This window comes from Lissotriton vulgaris, chromosome 7 (assembly GCF_964263255.1).
Source record: "Lissotriton vulgaris chromosome 7, aLisVul1.2, whole genome shotgun sequence".
NCBI lineage: Eukaryota > Metazoa > Chordata > Amphibia > Caudata > Salamandridae > Lissotriton > Lissotriton vulgaris.
In genome coordinates, this window is record NC_141695.1 from 454,252,823 (window position 1) to 454,260,574 (window position 7,752).

Below are 7,752 nucleotides of genomic sequence, written 5' to 3' on the forward strand. Positions count from 1 at the left end.
GTTTTTGGGAAGCAAGCACATTTGAAAGTTGGCACAAATGGCAGTACCTTTCTTAATTACTAGTGTCTGTTGGAGTGTGATGTAATCTGTGGCATGACTTAGCAACATGGTCAACAATGTGCGACATCCTTCCAGAAAAACACACGTCTTCTAAAAAAAGAAACTCAGTAAGAAATTAAAACGATTCTAAACTCCTCTCTGTATTTATGAGCACTTCAAATAAAGGTAAACTTTAAGCATAAGAAAAAAAATATTTAAGAAACAGGATTGCAGCCGTTTCATCTTAAAACTGTAGTGGCGCCGTACAATTCAAAGGAAGGAGTAGTCACATATTCTATAAATGCAGGCAAGCTAACTCCAAGGTATGTACCAACACGCAGTCTGGAAGCAGAGACAGGCCTTAAGCTTGACCTGCAACAAGATAGAAGGGGGTTCTCCGTAGGGGTTTAGGATGCTGGCAGTCCACAGAGGGGGTATAACAGTACAATAGAATCAAAAGAACACCCTGCCAGAATGTATATCACAGTCCCATAAGGGATCCTTCACTTTAAATACAAGGTGACAGATGAATATCAGAGCCCAGTACACATCACACAATTTTCATTTTGTTCTCTTTAGTTTGTTGATTGTTTTGTTCAAATATTTTCAAGTAGAATGGGTCATAATCAGATCGCCATGATATCTTTTATAAAAAGAGGGGAAATTACCTCTCATGGTATAAATATCAAACTTTACACAGTACATACATGTCCCACACACTCCAAGGCAACCATACTAAAGTCACACTTGCTTTCACACTAATAAAACCAATCACTACCACAAACATCTATGCATAACACTCATACTGGTACAATCGGGCCTGCAGTGAAGATGAGATGTAACTGCATAGACACAAATCAGACTGTGGAGGCAAAATATGTTGGAAAAGGTTATTAACAATGACTAAACTTCTGCCATCCACAGGTATCAGGCCAACGCGCGTTTCGGTGTAGGGCCTATTCAGGCCACACCTTCTTCAGGGCGGAGATGTACCATGGGGTTAGGGACTCACAAACTGCAGATAAAAAAATTTTTTACAGTTAAAAACGTACAAATCACAAAAACATGCATTTGATAATTGGTACCATCATATGTATCACATTTGCTTGATATCATTGTGGGTCAAGGCTCTGATATTGCAGGGTCACTCTAAATAATAACGGTCTTTCCTCAATGGGATAGGACCGACGGTCAGACATGATGGATCAAAAGGAGAGAAGATTAACATTCCAGTGTTTAGACATTTCATTTAACATCCATCCATCCATCTAGGTACACTCATAATTCAATTCAATTCAATAGAGACTTTATTTCGGTTTTGATTCAAACCATAAAAGCACATATACAACAAAGCAATTAAAAATTCAATATGTAAAAATAAACGGTAAAGTGCAGAAAGTACAAGGGTGAGTTATTTACATACAATAAATAAGTTCATGAGAGAAATAAATCATCAAAAAGGACCATCACTGATCCAAACAGTTTCTCAGCTTTATACATAGCTTTAAAAATTCAGTAACTTGAAGAATGCTGTCCTTATGCAGAAGTTGTAGGTACATAAGGGCTGGTCTGATGTGATTAAAATTACGTTTTTTTAAAAGAGCAACCAGATAGCGTTTGCGTGGGTATTCATAAAATCTACATAAAAATATAAAATGCAGCATATCCTGTGGAGACTTTCCATCGCAGCCACAGGGCGCTGCAAATTTACTAAAAATGTCACTTTTTGGTCTAATCAGCAGATGATGGTAAAGATTTAACCTAAACTTAGTTAGCAAGAACTTCTCATGTGAGGTCAGTGAGCAAGTCAAATATGGCTCCATTGATTAACGTTTTTAGCATAACAGATTTTCTTACAGTTGGTTTTTGATGCTCCACACCTTCCCTTTGCATACTCCTGTCCATAAGGAAAGCCCGTTTAATTACCTCCACATCCCCTTTTACAATCCTGCTCGGATGTTCAAACAAATCCAGACGTCCGAGCCTGGAGAAACTAGATTTCAGGTATTTTAACCATGGGGTGCCCAGTGCCTTATCCTGGGACAAAAAGTATTTCATAATCAAATGAGTCAGTGGGATGTCCTCATTTAGCCACAGATTTAGCCAACATGTCAGCGGGCGTAAAGAAAAGATGTTGCTTAAGTATTGTGCCCCCAACTCTTCATGTACTGCAAAGTTAGAAGTTCAAACTGGGACACACAATAGGCGCTTCATGAAAGAATTTCCAGCAGTCTGTAACTGCTTCCCCCCCAACATATCCCCACAGTTCACTGCCATAAACAGCAGTAGCCACTGATTTCACATTATAAAGTTTCATCATGGCACTGGTAGGTTTTTTCCCTAGTTTTGCCGCAAAGTTAAAAATATAGGCGTTCACCCTGGTGAATTCACCTTTCTTATTAACAAGATGTGGATCCCAACTAAGTTTATTATCGAAAATAACCCATAAGATACGAGAATGATTTCGATACAGGGATCACTACATCATCTAGCTTAAACAAGAAGTTTCTACTTGGCTGTTGGCCAACTTGCATTATGAATGATTTGGAATTGTTGACCAATAAGTCTCTGTCTGACATAAACAGTTTAAAAGCATCAAGTAGAGCTTGGAGGCCCCTCTCAGTTCTAGAGATTAAAACCGCATCATCTGCATATAAAAGAACAGGAATACCCCGCCTATCGACTCTAGGACAGTCAGCATGAATATTCTGCAGGTCGCAATCTAGGTCATTGATATAAAAGTTAAAAAGAAAGGGGGCAAGGATACAGCCTTGATGCACACCCTTTCTGATGTCAAAATTACTAGTTAAGCCCAGGTCCTGAGAATACCTTACATTGGCACTAGTATTACTGTGTAGATCAGCAAGGAAATTAACAATCCCATTATCAACACCCTTTTCCCTCATGGACTGCCAGAGCTTTCCCCTGTTAACACAGTCAAAAGCAGATGACAAGTCCATGAAGGCAAGGTGGATTGTACCCCTCTTTGCTATAGTGTACTTGCTTAGAATTAGGAAGAGATTAAGGCACTGTGTTATAGTCGAATGTCCACTGCAGAAGCCATACTGAGCGATAGACATGATGTTATTTGTCAATTCCCAGTCCGACAATCTCTGCAGTGGTATTCTACCTACTATTTTGACCATAGCATCTATTAATGAGATTGGCCTATAACAGAGTGGGCTACCCCTGTCCCCCTTCTTAATGACCGGAACAATTGTGGAGACCCCCCATGATTGTGGACAACCAACTGTTGAAGCCGCATTGAAGACCCAAAAGCTAGGATCAGATCTATACAAGTCTGGGAGATCCCATCAGGGCCCGGAGCTTTCCCAGCTGTCAATCCGACTATGCCCTCCAAAATCTCACCTCTTTCAAACCTAATAATGCTATCACTATCGCAGGGGGGAAAATTAGGGATTTCCATCGACGTACAACAATATAATCTTTTAAAGTTACCCACTCATCCTTAGTTATGAAACATTCCAGACCATCACCCGGATCCTGCACCAGGAAAGGTTTCTTTACCAATGCCCAGAATCTAGAGCTGCACTTCGTGGTATCGGGATCAAGAATCTCAATCCATGCCTCCTCTCTTAAAAGCACCTTGCGTGTGGCAATAACTGATTTATATTCTTTCCTATACGCTTGTACAGTCGATTTAACTCTGGGGTTGGCTGCCAGAGCCAGCCTTAAGTTGCGTGCTGCTTTAGAGCCATCCTGGTTAAACCATCTTGGTCCCCTGACTTCTATGTTTTTTTCAGGGGCCAACATCAACTGAGATACTTTATACGAAAAATTTTGGAGAGCACCCGGGACTCTAATTGGATCATTCCCAGCTGTGGAACAACTCAGGTTTTCATCTGTACAAGTGTCTGTTATTTTATTGCACAGCAGATCAGCGGCAATCATAGACCATCTAAGGCGGCGTCTTCCATCAGTTCTGCTGAGCCTACCAGGAACGCAATTCCAGGTTTCCTTAACTACCCACAGACCCTTCAACTGAACAGTAAGCGGGTTATGATCACTAAATTCACTATTTTCAATAGAGAAAGAGTCCACAAAGGACTGCATTGGCAATGTGAGTAACACATAGTCAATAAAGGTTCCCCGTCCATGCCCTTTGAAAGTAGGGGTATCAAAACACTTGGTAGGGTCCCTCAATTCCCTAGCTAATATTAAATTTAGATCATTCAATAAATCATTGAGTAATTCCCCTTCAACTGTGTGTTCCATGTGCAGGCCCTGGGATCGTACACAATGCACCTCCGAAATGCATTTCAGCAAGAGATCGCCACATGGATGGACATTAAAATCACCCATAATCAAGAGGTTATGAATACATTCTTTCATAGAGGAGCCAATAAAATCATTTAGTGCCAATACTTGGCTGACAGCTGAATATGAATTTACACCATTATAAAAATTGACCAGGCCAGCCAAACAATTATCTCCAGTTAATATCAGCCCAATAATACCTGGGTTGTCCGTTAGAACTCTACGTATATTACAAGGTAAATCAACAGAAATTAATGTATCTAATCCCACCTTTGGCCTACCCCTGCAAGATGGAGACGCGGGAACATAGAATGATTTGTAACCTTCGAGGAAGAAGTCAAATTCAACTGACCAGGTCTCCTGAAGACAAATGATCTGATATTGCTTAATGAAACGGATCCAGTTACAGTCTCCCATCTTTGAACCCAATCCCGCAATGTTCCAACAGATTACATTGCTACCATTCCTTATAACTGCGAGAGTCCCTTCATGACCTTCTTCTACCACATGTTCCTTTTCTTGCCCCACACACTCCTTGCGTCAGTCACACGCCTCCAGGCCAGAGAGCAAGTCATATCTGTTCCAAGTGTCCACATTAAAACCATTCCCACATTGAATAGCAGCATTATGTCTATTAACTGTTTCCACATTAGGGTCATTCCAACGGTGGCCATTAACATTATACAGATATGATGTCTTCAATGCCGGTGTCAAGGACTGAGTCTGTGGTCTGAATTTCCGAGGGTCAGAGGGGGCTACATTCAGATGGGCATAAAAATAGCCAAGTGGGCGAACACGTACACTGTTCATATTATATACTAGAGAGGCCGCCCTTAGTAATACTGTTGCCACATGTTGCGGGTGCCTAAAATTTGCGACAATACAATTCCCACTGGTGGTCTTACTAGACGGACCAATCCAATTCACCCTACGCGTTGATAGTGTGGATCTGAGTATTTAGTTGGAAATCCACAATTTTTACTCAACCACGCAACTGTTTTATTTTTTAAGGAATCGTGAGATTCCCCATGAGACTGGGCAGAAAAGTCATCAATAGGCAGAACATTTGTTAAAACCACCACATAGGGAGCACAATCAGGGGGTAAATTAATATAGCGAGTTTTCCTTATATGTTTGAAGTCAGGCCTACCTTCAGACTCGACTATGGGTTGTCTATTCTGATCAGTTACTAGTGGTTGGGCAGGGGGAGAAGATTCAGTGGCAGGTACTTGCTGACAGATCTGCTGCACATTCTCTCTCCTGGTACGCTGTCCCTTATCTACTACCTTGGGTGGAGCAACTGGGGCTGTGGCCAGATATGCTGACACTAGTCCACCCAGTCTATCCACTTCTAGCGACACAGTGTCCAGCTTAGTGGTCTGGGGTCTCAACAGCTCTTCCATTTTAGCCTCTATTTTTTCTGCTATAGAGCTAACAAGTAGGGTAAATTGTTCTGAATGTATGAGCGTACCTACCCCCTCTTTATTTCCATCCACAGGACAAGGTCCAGGGATAGAGCCATTGCAAACTGGTCGTGGAGGATCAACTCTTTTTTTGCTGTGCTTCCCCCCACGTTTAGACAGCAGTTTTCTACAGGATCTCACAGGTCTGGTTACTGGTAGCGCCTGCTCTGGGTCCTCCATAGAAGTGTCAGGCAGGACATCAGGTGTCTCCCTGTGTACCTGTACTACTGTGGTTATAGTAGCCCGGTCACTTGTAACATCACTATTTTCCAATGCAATGTCACCCAGTGGAGGCGAAGCCTCATCATGTATCAAAGGTAGACTCACTCGACCCAAAGAAGCCCTTCTCTCATTCTTGATTTGGTTCACCTTTTTAACCAGATAGTTATCCATGGTGCCCAGACCAGAAGCAGTTTTATCTATTTTAGATTTGCACATTACACAGTCTTATTCTTACACAGTGGGAGATGTGTGCGATGAGAAAACAAACGGAAAATATAAGGCACTTTACACAATTAAATAAATATTATAAACAAAACACCAAAGTCTCACGTGAATCAAGCAGTTATTACTCAGTTCGGAAAAAAAGTCAGGGTCTGTGGCCCAGCCCAGTCTCCTCTGGCCTCTGAGGGCCACAGAGGGCCCGCCCTTTGCCTGGGCTTAGCCCGGCACTGCCAGCGCGCGTCCCGCGGGGCGGGCGGCGTTCCCTGCAGTTATGGTGCCTCCAGGTGTGTCGATGGCATCACTGCCGTTGCGCTGCGCCAGACCCCCGGGGCAGCTGGATGTTGTAGTGCCCTCGCTGCGTGGAGCCGTTTCCCTCATGGCGGAGCAGGCGGTGCAGGCTAGCAGGTAAGTGCAGGTGATGGCCTTTTCCCTCACGGCTTGGTTACTGGCCCCCTCATACATTTAATCAAATGGCGACAAAGGGGTTTTGGGAAGGGGTTCCAACTAAGGCGGTGGCTTCTATTCATAGGAGCGGTACAAAAGGGGGTGGTGGTGATGGACGGAGCATCTGAATCAATCAAACACTCACACCCAGTCAAAAGATCTGGGTTTAATCCATCACCGTTCTTTAGCCCACTCTGCCACCCCAGTTCAGACATGGCTATATGCAAATCAGTCTGACCCTGTGCGTCATGCGAACAGTTCAGCCCGGACTGCCAAGCCATTTCTTCCCTGGACCGAAAACAAGCTTCCGAGGACCGGTTTCTGGCATTCCAGCCGTTTTCAGCCGGGCTTGCTTGAATCCAGTGGCAAAGTGAGCAAGGGACTCAAGTCTGAGCATACCCTGCCACACTTATGGTGGCCAATAGCAGGTCAGGGGTATATACAAGTAAGGCTAGGTGTAAATACCCCTACCTGATATAGATTAATGGTAAAGATATGACGATGGCCAGATGGCATTTCAAGTGGCTTATGTCAAGGGTTTCTTTCCTGAAGGGAAAAACCAATACATTCAATGCATATGTAATGCATGTTCTAAGACAAGGAGCCTCTTTCAACATTTCATAGTCAGACATAGACGGTTTATACCTTTAATAGTAGCAGTCTTTATTGCTCCAAATTTGTGCTCAATAGTTATGTATATAGTGTCAAATAGCTCCAGCCGGAGCTCCTGTTTCGTTGGGTCAAGGATAGGAACACACAAAAAGGGCTCTGCAACATAGGCTTATAATCAGAGTAAGCCATTGAAACTCAACAAAATCTGTTAGGACAGCAACATTTTCAACCCTCTTTGAGCAAACTTCAATGCACCTCAGAAAGAGGCTTTTTTGCATTGGCTAAAACTGATACTCAGATGTTGGTCTGAAAGCTGATTTGAATATGGCCATGCCTGAACTGGGGTGGTGTGGTGAGCAAAATAACGATGGATTAAACCCAGATCTGTGACTGGGGGTGAATGTTTTGCCATTGTGCAACATTCTGCCAATCAATTGTTGTTTTTGCATTTGTCATTACACAAAGAATACAC

The 7,752-nt window shown here is 42.9% G+C and overlaps 1 pseudogene; it reads right to left on the reverse strand.

Moving 5' to 3' along the window:
- Positions 1-4,857: 4,857 nt before the first annotated feature.
- LOC147701847 (uncharacterized) lies at positions 4,858-6,218 on the reverse strand (annotated as a pseudogene).
- Between the last annotated feature and the right edge of the window lie 1,534 nt (positions 6,219-7,752).